The following is a 13,462-nucleotide window of genomic DNA, read 5'->3' as shown; positions in this document are numbered from 1 at the left end:
TATTAGTTGTTAGTGTAAGATCCTGACAAAAATACCCATGATCGATTCTAAATATGTCATTTGTGCACACATGGTATGCAATTAATGTCAGATGTAGCCTTATAAGTTATGTAACATGAAAAAATTATCTGGTACTAATTGCAATTCTTGTTTATTTTCTGGTCCAAAATAACATCAAAGACAGGCATAATATCCTGATAAGTAAAGCAAGTAAATCATTATCCCCTATGAAGAATTGTTCATCTAGGAAAGCAGTAAATATATAAAGAACATTGTAAACTGATAATTATAAAGGCATACACGAACAATAAGAATTGAGATCATTACCTTCTGCATGTTCGACATAAAGTTAATTCCATTGATAGTTGCGTCCCCTAAGTCTTGTTGGAGAAGTTCGAGAAACCACTTCCAACTATCCTTGCATTCGCACTCCACCACAGCATAGGCTATAGGGTATATATGGTTATTGGCATCGTGGCCGATCGCAGTCAACAACTGCCCAGAGTAGTATCCCTTCAAAAAAGTACCATCTAACCCGATAAAAGGCCTGCAGCCAACCGAGAAGCCCTTCTTATACCCTTCCAAGCATATGTAAATTCTTTTGAATTTATACCCAGTCCCTTCGACATAATCAGTGCTAATCCTTACGGTGGAGCCAGGGTTGGTCCTTATTATTTCATTAGCATAATCCCGTAGAAGTGCATACTGAGCTATCTCTGGTCCTTCTATTAGTTCTTTCGCCTTCACCATTGCATGGTATATCTTCCTCTCATTGACAATCACATCAAACTCCTTCTTGAAAACATCCTGTGCCTGCCTTTGAGTCATGTCTGGATGGTCACGGATCTTGTCCTCAAGCTCTTCAACAACCCATTTTCCATCTGCAGATTTGTTCTTATTAACTCTGCTGCAGGTATGTTCGTTGACAAAGGTCTTCACCTGGAAGCTTAATGGAAACGACCGTTTTGCACAATAAATTTGCCATGGGCAATCCTCGTCATAACATATGGCCTTGCAACTAGTTGAATCAATTCTTGGAAAGAATATGCTTCGCCCTAGGTTGATTTTGAACTTCCTAACTGCCTTCTTGAAATGCTCCAGATTCTCAAATTCCATCCCAACCTCCAGCCTTACCTCCCTAACTGGAGCATCGGGATTAGCTTGAGGAAATGCTGCTTGCTGACTGTCTTCATCATCACTTGCAACAGAATCCAGCTCTTCAGACTCGTAACAATGCATCCCTGCACTTGGCCCAGACATATCTTCACCCTCCACAGGTATAAAGATTGAAGGATGCTTGTTTGGATCCTGGTTAGGTATGAACGTTTGCCCTGATGGAGGAGGTCTGACTGTTGATCGTCTCTTCCGCTTCTTTGGACTACCACCACCCACATCTAGGTTTGTAGACAGTTCGGGCTGTGAACTGCTAGGTTGACTCTTTTCACAAGGTGTTTCATTCTCATTCTGAATGGTCTGCTCCTGAGACTCTGGTTCGTTGCAAGGTTGTGGAATATATTGTGTGAAAACCTCATTAGATTCCGCAGGCCCGTTATCAACTGTGGGGGCCACTGACTCCGCAGACATTGGATTTTGATGCCCAGTTTCTTGACTTTCAACTGACACACGTGGTTGTTGAGGCTCTGGAGGAGTCTTGTCCAACGGCTCATGTGGAGGCAAATTGGGTTCGGTGGGTGCATCTGGGGTCTGAATGATCCTTGGTGGCTCTTCGAAGGTTACCTTTGGTGAGTGTGTGGGGAGATTTGGTTTGTCACTACCTACTTTTGGTTGTTCTGTTTGGGTATCCGGTGTCTAGGCATACCTCCTTCAGTCTCACTGATCTTCACCACTTTCTTGTGCTTCTTCTTTGGTGTTGGGGGTCTCCTAACACACAGTTTGGTTTTGTGCTTCACTGGGGTCTTCGTAACATTTAAAATCTCAAGATCTGGTTCAGGTTCATTGTTTTCTTCTACAAACACAGGAAGGTTAACTGGATGCTCAGTGAACACCTCAACTCTCCTCCCATTAGCAATGGCTGCTTCGTACATAGTCACCACATCCATGTCAAGTCCAAGCAACCTCAACCCACCATCCAACTCCTTCTCAAGTTCAAGCCAGTAAAGCTCGCTCACATCAGTGTACCCTATATCCTTTACTAAGTCATTCATGAAGAACCTATTTAAGGTATCGACATTCACTCGTTCAATCTCTGTTTTCTCACCCCCAACGTATGCCACTCTACCATCATCACCCTTTTGAAATTTTCCTCTGTGACTAATCACTAACGTAATGTGGATAGTTGCCATCTGCAAACAAACACACCCTAATTAACAACCAAATCATAACAAATACAAGCACACCCAAATGAAAACCCAGTTTCCACAACCATGCACCGAAAACAAGAAAACCATGACATAGAGATGAACGGTTACTATTTACCTATGGATGACACCACGCAACTCTACCCGCCCAAACGGTCCACACCAACAAGCACCCTCTCTTCAATACGGAGATTATTGTCGGCCTGAGAGGTTTTCTTTGATTATTGAAGATGAACGGTTTCTTCCTAGGGCTGTACCCTTTGTTTTCTGAAACGCGCGAAAATGGAAAACCTTTGCTAACTGTTCATTTCTAATTTCCCTTTTTTTTTCAAAAAAAATTCAAAATTCAATTTTTTTAACTAATTATAATTATAATATCCACGTGTGCAGCCTCCCAAGCCATGTCACGCCGTGAAGTGCCACGTAGGAAGTGTTACTGACGGAGTCAACGCCGAAATATAGATTGGTTAGTTTCGTCCCACGGAACTCATGATTAATGGATACATTTGGTAGTTTCCTTCTCTTATGGGTAGTTTTGTCAGCATTTTCAATTTCCATGGATAGAAATGGTAGTTTACTCTTTAGTAAAAGTAGTGATATACTATATATTTAAAAAAGAAAAAATTAAATGCTGACGTGAAAAATAAATTCCACATGTCTTATTGTTATTTGTCTATATTTTAAACATATCGGTACGTATAAATTTATCATCGTACCATAGCAAACACCTAATTAAATATGAGTTGCGCCTTGCATTCACAATGTTTGTCAATTTACTTATTTGTATACTAATAAAGAATTCAAGATAAATGTTAATTATAAAAGGCAATATATAATTATTGTGATTAAGATTTTTAATTTGTGAACTAAAAAAAAGTCAATCTTTTAATTTTTAGAATTAAAATGACTCACAGCGTACAGTAAATATTGGTGGAATCAATTTGAATAAACATTAATTACATTATTGATCTTTGTATTTCAAATATATTTGATGATGACACTTATATTTTATTTAATTTATAGCAATTCATAAGTGAAAAACCATTAATTATTAGAGTCGTTGAAGAAGAAGAAAAAGAAGAACCGAAAAATTTTCAATCACCATACATAAGCAGAAATTGGAAGGGATTCTTATCACGCAGAATCAAACTCCTAACATGGATCCCTATATTCGTACAAGAACTACTAGTAGTAGTGGATTTGCGGCAAAACACAATCTTGTATCTTCTTTGGTATTTTTGAAACCTAAAAGCACCATTGATGATGTTCTTAATACAAAGTTGCAGGCAGCATTCCGAGAAACTTTAGTGCTCCCGAACTGTCAACACTTTTTCTGGAGACTTACATAATGCAAGAAACTGAGGATTTGAAAGAACTTCCAGCATCTTTCAACCACAAACACTCTATTTGCGAAAGAGGATGAGCGAGAAGTTGGAAGAAAAGAGGCGTCACCTTGTTGTAAAGATGAGAGGACCATGAGAAAATGAGAATAAAAGTAGAGATCAGAACTCTGATTTCTGTTACTGATTTGTTGATCATGTCAGATATTAGCAACCATTCTTAAAGAATCTTTTGATTGATGAATCGCACATCTTATAGGTTCTTAGAAGATCTAATTTAACTAGATGTATAACTTAGAAATTACTGTTAATGCATTCCCATGGAGTTACAAATCCACAGGATAACATAGATAGAAGATGACACAGACATGCTATAGAGATTACAGAGAAAATGATATACAAATTCATATACCCTCTCATTTGAAGGGTGAGTTTTCCTATATATGGTTTGTCACACAAATAAAATCTTTCATCTTGCTAAGCTTAATAAACAAGTTATTGTCAAAATATTTATGGAAGTCGTATTAATAAATAATTTATTTTGTTGTTGTTTTTGTTTTTAATTATTAATAATGATCATAGATTAATAATAAAATAATAATTTATAAAATAAAGGATAGGATTTATAATTGAATAATATATAAAGGATTAAGTTATAATTAAAATTAAATAAGAATTATTTAAAAATTATTAAAAAATTTTAAAAATATATTTTATTATTTAACTATTTAATAGTCCAAATATTTTGAGACCATCCATTTTAAGAACATTAAATCCTATTTCAAGAAGTTGATTAATAGTGACTACTTAAAAACTTGTTCTTTGTACTAACTAATTTAACTAATATATGCCTTTGAAGTTATATGACTATTTTCTAAATCTTTCGATGTAGCACTCCTAATCAAAATAAAAAATAATTCATAGAACTTTGTAATATCGAAAAAATGTATGGTAACTATATATATAAAAGGATAACTAAAGTTCCAAATGCTGATATCGGTTGGCTATTATTCATTTTTCCTCTTCTTACTGTTATTCTTTTCTACAATTTCCCAAACCAAGTTCGAAGCATCTCGTGTGTGAGTGTGTATATAGGTGTAGTATAGCTACATTTTCAATCACCATGGTGACTACAAAGTATAAATTGATTATCTAATGATTAGTTGACAAGTGGCAAAGACTAAAAATAATTATTTTTAAGCAATAGTTAATCATGATTCTAATTAAAACTGACAATGGTAATTACTTTCGATGTTACTGCAGGGTAAAGTTATGTGTATAAATATACCATGCTTCTCACTGCTTCACCCACCAAATCCGTCTTATCTTTGATTTTTCACTCAAATTTTCCTTCTCCCTGTGTTTAGAGTTGTGTTCACGTCCAGTTGATGGCTAAGAATCATAAGATAATGGCTAAGAATTATAAGATAATTTGACATGTTTGACTAAATTGTTATCTAACGGTTTTTAACTACCAACTTTATAGAAAGACAATTGCATATAAATTTTCACCAATTTGGAGAGTGAGCTCTCTTTCAATTCCCTGTTATGAGGTTTCTTTGTCTCATCTCAGCCTCTTTTGATTCTCAAGCATGTAGTTTTTAGTAAACTTTTTATCACAAAGAATGGCTGAGAGCACGTACTTTTACTCAGGCCATGCTCGGTAACAGGAAATTTACCAAGAACAACATGTCTAGAATCAAAAGTTGCGGAGAAAAGAGAATGCTCGTAACAAGTTATTGCAGAAAGCGGGTATAAACTCCCTGAAAACTGAAAAGCAATGTCGATTTGTTCTACTAGTTTTATATGAGACACCTTCTCTGTTCCAACACGTTTGAGGCTAAGATAGAAAGCTGATTGTTATGTATAACGATCACCTATGTTTTGCTTGTGCTTATTTTATTATTTTTTGCTTGCTATTTAGGTGAAGAACAATTTCAGGAGGATGAAAGTGCTGGAAACATGTGAAGAACAACGCAGATATGTATATGCTTGGTGACACTATATGCTTTGCGCTTGGAAGAACTTCTGTATGGCGTAGACGAAAATAAGGGGAAATTCTTGACGTCTCTTCATGCAAATGATAATTCTTGTACAGTCACTTTAGTAATACGTGATATAAATTGATTGTTGAGAGTAAATTTGCGTACACCATAAGTGTAACGGTAAAATGTGACGTCTATGTTTTTGTAGTGGTGGATACTATAATGCCTATATATACTTGCCTAATTTACTAAAAAAAAATAAAAATTAATATTTAAATTAAAAAATATACAGATAAATAATTTTTAGAAAAATATGAGGAACCAATGTATATAATATACAATATATACAATGAGAATTAAATTAAAATTAAAATTAAATTATAACCAATTAATTAATTTTTAATAGTTTTTAATTTAAAATTTAAAACAAAAAAATTCCCATCAGTTACCTAAACATACTCAAAAACTACCTCTGCCTCTCTCTCCACATTTGTTGTTACCTAACCCTAATTTATTGGCACCGTTCATCCAAGGATTCTCTTTCCCCTAAAACCACCACCGTTACCTTCGGCAATCATTCCACTCACTGGCAATATGGATGATTACTTTACTACGTATACGAATGGTTGATTTTCATTCTAGAGATTTCTGTTTTTTTTTATGCTAAGTAATTGATTTTTTTTGCATCGTATTTTCTATGGATTGTGAGTTTGTTGAACACTTGAGCATATAGTTAGTTGCACACAGGTTACTGATTGTTTTCTTAAATTGTTTAGATTGGTCATTGGAAAATTTGGCTGAATTACTTGATTGCTATGCTTGTGTACACAATGGTTAAATTTTTAAATATTAGGCTTATGTCAACAGATTGTGGATGTGGCTGGTTTCCTTATGTTACATCTTCTTCAGTGCCATTGTGGGGTTAGTCATCAATATATATCAAATTCTATTTCTTAACATGATTGGAGTGAATGAATGAATGAATGGTTTTGCTTGTAGGGCATTAGTGACACAATATTTCTTCCTGCTGGGGATCCAATATACTTCTACTACCTTTGCTTGTGCATTCATCAACATGGTGCCTGTGATCACATTCATTATGGCATTACCATTTGGGTATATACATATGCACACGTCACCTTAATTACACATAATTATATTTGTTATATTATCTTTGTTTTCTTTAATCTGTCATGCAGTCACCTTCACTTCTTTGTATATATTATTGAATAATCATTGTATGTTGATTCTTTCATTGTACTACAGGTTAGAGAGTGTGAACATCAAGTGCAAGAGTGGGAGAGCAAAGATTCTTGGGACATTGGTGTGCATAGGGGGTGCATTGTTGTTGACAATCTATAAAGGAAAGCCCTTGTTTAACTATGCTTCTGCAACTTCTATAGAAAAGACAGGAACAAGTAGTAGTAGTGGAAAGCCCTTGTGGCTTTGATTCTTGGAACACTGTTTTGGTCATCTTGGTACATAGTACAGTTAAGCATAAGCAAGAGGTTCCCATGTCAATACTCAAGCACAGCCCTGATGATCTTCTTTGGAGCCATTCAAGCAGCTTTCATAAGCTTGTCCATTCAACACCATGATTTCTCCATTTGGGGTCTCAATGGAAAGCTTCCAATATGTGCTGTTCTGCTCTTTGTGAGTCACTAAAGGAGATGTTCATTTTACTATAATTGCAGGTGGTTATTTTCATTCTAAAGTGGATGATTATTTTGAGTAATACCATTTGTAGTATAATTTATTACCTTGTTGTGTTGATATAAACAAAAAAAAAAAAAAACTAAAATAGACCGGATGTTCATTTTACTAGGTAAGCCAATGATTATTTGCATTGTAATTTTGATGTTTGTTTGATTTGGATTAGTTTTAACATAATTTTTTTGGATTAAAAGACTTTATTAAAAAATATTCTGGACCCATGTCTTGTCCTTTCTTCTAGTACAAAATTTGATCCCTTCACACCTAGCATCTTATATATATGTTCTATATATAAATAAACTAATTAAACATCACATATAAGAAAATTAATTTCTTTATGTAATATGTTCATAATAAAATTAAAGTAAGTCATATATGCGATAGTAAATATCTAACTTGAACTTCTTCAAGTAAATCAATGGTTAATGTTCCAAAAAATAAACAAGTCGGTATTTTGCATATTAATATTATTTTTAATTTTAAAAGATTTAAGTGTAGTTCAGTCCTACAGAAAATTATACTGAGGGGTCACTCTCATGAAAAATAACCTTCCAAACCCTGCTTAAACTAACCATCCGATTTGTATGGTATAACCTCATGATTAAAATGAATTATTAGCCAATCCAAAAGCAACCATACATCTAACAACTTGTTTAAATTCAATTATCACCAAACAGGACGGCAAACTTATATTTAATTGATTCACTTATTCAGTCCAAAGCTCAACATGATCCTATACACGTTTACAGTTATTGGAAGAAAAAAAATTAAAACTAATCAGATACCAAGCTTAGTTATTTATAACCTAGAAACGTGTCAAATGACACAGGCTTCAAACATGCTAAAACTTTGTAACACAAAATATCAGTCCTTATAATATACACCATCCAAGAACATGCTAAAATAACCATTCGAATAGTGTCATGTAAACAACAATGGTCAACTAATTTACGTCAGGTTACATGTAAAGGTCCACAAAGCGAACGAACAATACTACACTACTATTTAAACCAAACTTTTGAATAACTTTGCGCGCCAACATAAAATCAACAGCAAACAAATACAACAACAACTTATTCTACATGTTTCAGTCCCTTGAAATTGCAACAATGAAGTTCTTCCTTATGAAAAATCAAACAGCTTGGCAGATTCATTGCATGTACAACTAGCAGCAACACAAATAGTTATAATCGCATTAGGAAATCTACCCACTAACCTTCCGTACATTCCCTACAACGCAAGGTGCTCGTGGGTCGCAACAACGACGTTGACGTAAGGGGCTTGGATGGAGGATGGAGGCCGCCGGGTGCACACACAGGGGTCCCAGTACTGGCGCCGAGTCGAGCAGCCACCCAGCTTCGTGCGAGGCGCAACCCAGCTGACGTTGAGGCTCGCCGGCGAACTGCACCCGTGTATTGCGACGGAGAACATCCGGGGGGACCGTCCTTGCTGCTGTCGGCGACCGAAGATGCTCGCGCAGAAGGGTGAGCAATCGGCGGGTGCAAGGCGCTGAGGAAGGTGCGGGATCAGTTGGCGCCGCTGCGATGAGATGGTTATCGGAGGTGGTGACGGTAGGGTTGAGAGGGTTGCCGTCGGTTCACAAAGAAGGTATTTGGGTAAAATTTGAAATTAGAATGAGATGGTTAGGATTAAAGTGAAACTAAAGGGTTGTGATAGTAAGTTAAAAAAAAAAGGGTCCATTTTTAATTTAAGCTTTAATTGGGGCAAATAAATTGTTTATTATATATATTGTATAACTATCCCATTGGCTCCCTAGCAGGATTCATAATTTTTTAATATTTAAAACTTACTATAAAAGATAAGTTTGACAATTTCGATACCAAAATTACAGGCACCATAGAATTTGCCTTTTGTAGTAGTAGCTTTAGAAACAGTGATGGGACATCAGCCAGGAGAATTCCTTTCTACTCTGTCAAAGCCATCTACTCAACAATCATTGGTTAAAGATATGTTGGATCCATGAATTCCACTTGCAACTCTTGGGAAGGATATGCAAGATGTTGTGCTTGTTGTAAAGCTAGCATTTGCATGCCTATGCTCTAATCCAAAATCCAGATCAACCATCAATGCAGGATGTGGCTAATGAGTTTTCAGCTAAAAGACCCAATTCAAGAGTCAAAAAAGAGTTCAACAATTGAGAGCGCCTCAACATTTTCTCTGTTATTATTTTTAGAGTAAAACTCCTTTTCAATTCTTATCTATTTTTCAATTTAAATAACTTGTCTCTTAACGATTAGAAAATGACAATTAATTATTTAAGGCTGGAAACTTATGTACAGTCGATTTCATGTGAAGTTGATAACTGAGAGCTGTTAGATGATTTGACTGATTTGACTAAATTTTCATCTAACGGCTTTCGGCTATCAACTTCACGTGAAGTCGACTGCACCTGAGTTTTCACCTTATTTAAGTATTTATCTTGTTTTTATTAGACGTATGAGTTCTTCGGTAAAAATTTTTGGCAAATGATGACCAAAAATATTTATGTGTAACATAACTTGTATGACTTGATTATCATCAATCTTACATGAATGATAATTAATTAATTATTTGATTAAAATTATGTAGTTCCTACATAATCATCAAAACGATGTCTTATTCAAATGGTTATCATCATTTTACAATATTATTTGATGACTGTATAGCTAATAAATAGTCTCAATCAAATAATTATCATCGATGTAAGACAGGTGAATATCAAATTATACAAACTAATGTCAAATATAAGTATTTTTTTCATAGAAGAGTTTATATATCTAGCAAAAAATAGAATAAAAGATAAATTATTATTTTTTATCGTTAATATGTAAATTGTCTAAATTAAAAAAAATAGAAACTGCAAAAGAGTTTTACATGTTCCCATGTGTGTATTGCCAAGAGGATAATGCAGTGTTGTGATATTTACTGCGATGGGCTTGAGAAAATTTGTGCCTTTGATTTTCTTTGCTAAATGTAGAAATATCCATCGACATACATTTTTTAATTTTTCTTAAAAAAATTTAAAATGGTATCCAACATTTTTATTTAAAAAAATAAAAATTAGACTCTTCGAGTTACGGTTTTTAAAAATTGGAATTGCTCCTTGGATTTTTGTTTTTGAAAATTAAAAAAAATTAAAATGTCTTTTAAATTAAAGTTGAACCCTCTAATTTTCATTTTTTAAAAATCAATTTTATTAGTATGAGCGTGCTAGAGACGCTCCAACTTTCTATTAACATAAATGTATCATGCACTCTTTCTGAATATATTCTTTTTTTATGTGTTTTCTCTTCATTATCGTTATTTTATTGCTGCTGTTGTTACTGTCGTTTTTTCTTTTTCTCCTCCTTATTTTAGTAATTTTGTAGCATCATGTATTTCTTTTTTTTTATTTTGTTATTTTTATTCTTATTAAGAGAGTAAAACAAAAAGAATTATGAGAAGGTAAAACAAGAAAGAGAAAATGAATAAGAAAAGAAAAAGATAATGATAATGAAGATGGAGAGGAAGAGGAGAAGGAGGTATTTTGAGCTATGCAGAATTCATTAGAAAACAGCATCGAAACTTTTTAATTGTGACACAGAAGTTTTTCAATTTTGACAACGAAATTTCTTAATCGTGATATAGATTTGAGGAGGAGGAGGAGAATGATTTGTTTTAAATTGTGCAGAATTTATCAGAAAAATAACATCGATATTTTTTAACCGTGACACAAAATTTCTTAATTTTGACACTAAAATTTCTTAATCGTTATTGAGGATCAGTCTTGCTAAGCAGTGAAAAAAAAAACAGAGTCTGCAATATAAAGAGAGTTAGGGTTTACCGTTGAGAATAACAAATTCTTGTTAAAATTCTGTTGAGCCTGTTTAGTATAAGTAGTAGCCTTACCTCCTATCTTGGTGGGTTAGTTGAGATTTGTAATTGACTTTCTCAAAGTATTGAGTACACTCAAAGATAATAGTTGATTAGTTTTTTTCTGATGAAGAAGAGTTCTTCCTCTCTGTACACGTTTCAACTTTATGGTCTTTTGTTCTCTGTTCTTCTTTCTTCTTCTCTCAAACAATCTCATTTGAGTTTCTATATGGTATCAAGAGCTTCTGGAGTCTTCAATCATGACAGATGCATCTGTCAACTCTAATCCTGGGAATTCAAATTCCTCCAATTCTGCAAATTCAAACCCTAACAACAATGTTCTTACAAACAATTTCTCTTTCCCATCACATCTACTAAATTCGAGACCTTTCAACCCCATTAGTGACAAGCTTGGAGAAAAGAATCACAAGACTTGGGAACAGCAGGCATTAGTAGCTATTAGAGGTAAAAAATTAGAGGATCACCTGTTTCCAGATCGTATTCCACCTCAATATGCTTCCACTAAAGATCAACGAAATTTTTGTGAATCTGTTACCTATCAACAGTGGCTCCAAGATGATTATAACCTTCAATCCTGGTTGCTTGCTTCTATTGATCCTGTGTTCAAGAACAAAATGGTTGGCTGCACACTTAGTCATCAAATTTGGAGAACAATTGAGGAGTACTTTGCTAAATCAACAAGATTTCGAGTGAAGCAGCTAAAGGCTCAACTCAAGGCCATCAAGAAACAAGGTCAAAGCCCCACTGATTATGTTTTCAAAATAAAAAATATTGCTGATTCATTAGCTGCACTAGGATCTCCTTTAACCATAGAAGAACACAAAGAAGCTCTTCTTGAAGGATTGAGTGAAGAATATCAAATGATTCTCACTACAGTCAATACAAAACCAAAATTATACAGTCTATGTGAAGTTGAAACCATCATCATGTCTTATGATGATATGCTGGACAAGTTTCGCAGATCTACAAACCCTATGGTACAAGCTAACTTCATCCAATCCTCTTTTCCATCAATCCCTAATATTGGCAGAGGTTTTGGAGGTCGAAGAGGTCGTGGTGGTAGGTCATAAAGGGGTGGCCAATCCTTTTATTCCTCACCAAGACCACAATGCCAAATTTGTGGACGCTTTGGCCACATTGCTTGACATTGTTTCAATTGTTTTGATCAGAATATTCCTCCACCGTCACAAACCTTCCAAGAAAATCAACCTGGACAATTTTCAAATGCTACAAATACTAATTCTTCTACAACTAATCATAATTCAGCCACCACACCACCACCACCACCTCCCCCATCATTCCATAATCCTACATCATACATAGCAGCCCTAGGAACTATTGCAGATCCTTCTTGGTATCCAGAAACATGGGCTTCTCATCACATTACACAAGACTCATCAAACTTCATTTCGTCTTCAGATTACACTGGTCCTGACAAAATACAAATTGGTAATGGTGCAGGTTTGCATATATCTAAAGTTGGAAGTTCTTATCTATATGCTTATGACTCAAATATTTTTTTTCAATTGCAGACATTAATATACTCACCTGAAATCACTAAAAATCTAATTAGCGTTTCTAAATTTGCTGAAGATAATAATGTGTACTTTCAATTTCATGCTCATGTGTGTTTGTTAAATGCCAGTGGACTGATAAGGTGCTGTTACAAGGGTATAGAAAAGGAGGAATCTACAAATTCTATAATGTTGCTGCCCCTAACACATCTTCTATTTTACAAAAACCATGTGTCTTTACTGCTTCTAGGATTTCTTTAGACTTGTGGCATAAAAGAATGGGCCACACGGCCATGAAAACTGTAATTTCTGCTCTTTCAAATTGTAATCCTAACTTGGTTCATAATAAAGAAAATTTGAATTCAAAAGTGTGTGAGAATTGCATGAATGCCAAGATGCATAAATTGCCATTTACTTCATCCCTTACTGTTTATACTACACCTCTACAAGTTGTTTATTTTGATGTTTGGGGTCCAACACCTGTGATTTCTCATTTGGGTTTTAGATGCTATGTAACGTTTATTGATATTTTCTCTAGATATACATATTTGTTTCTTCTTGTCACTAAATCTCAAGTATTTCAGGCTTTTAAACTTTTTAAGCAACAAATAGAGAATTTCACAGGATATAAAATCAAGGTTCTTCAGTCTGATAATGGAGGTGAGTATACCTCTAACCAATTCACTCAATTCCTGGCTGAATAGGGCATTATTCAAAGA

This window comes from Arachis stenosperma, chromosome 2 (genome assembly GCF_014773155.1).
Source record: "Arachis stenosperma cultivar V10309 chromosome 2, arast.V10309.gnm1.PFL2, whole genome shotgun sequence".
Lineage (NCBI taxonomy): Eukaryota > Viridiplantae > Streptophyta > Magnoliopsida > Fabales > Fabaceae > Arachis > Arachis stenosperma.
The sequence above is the reverse complement of the archived record's forward strand: the minus strand, read 5'-3'. Positions refer to the sequence as shown.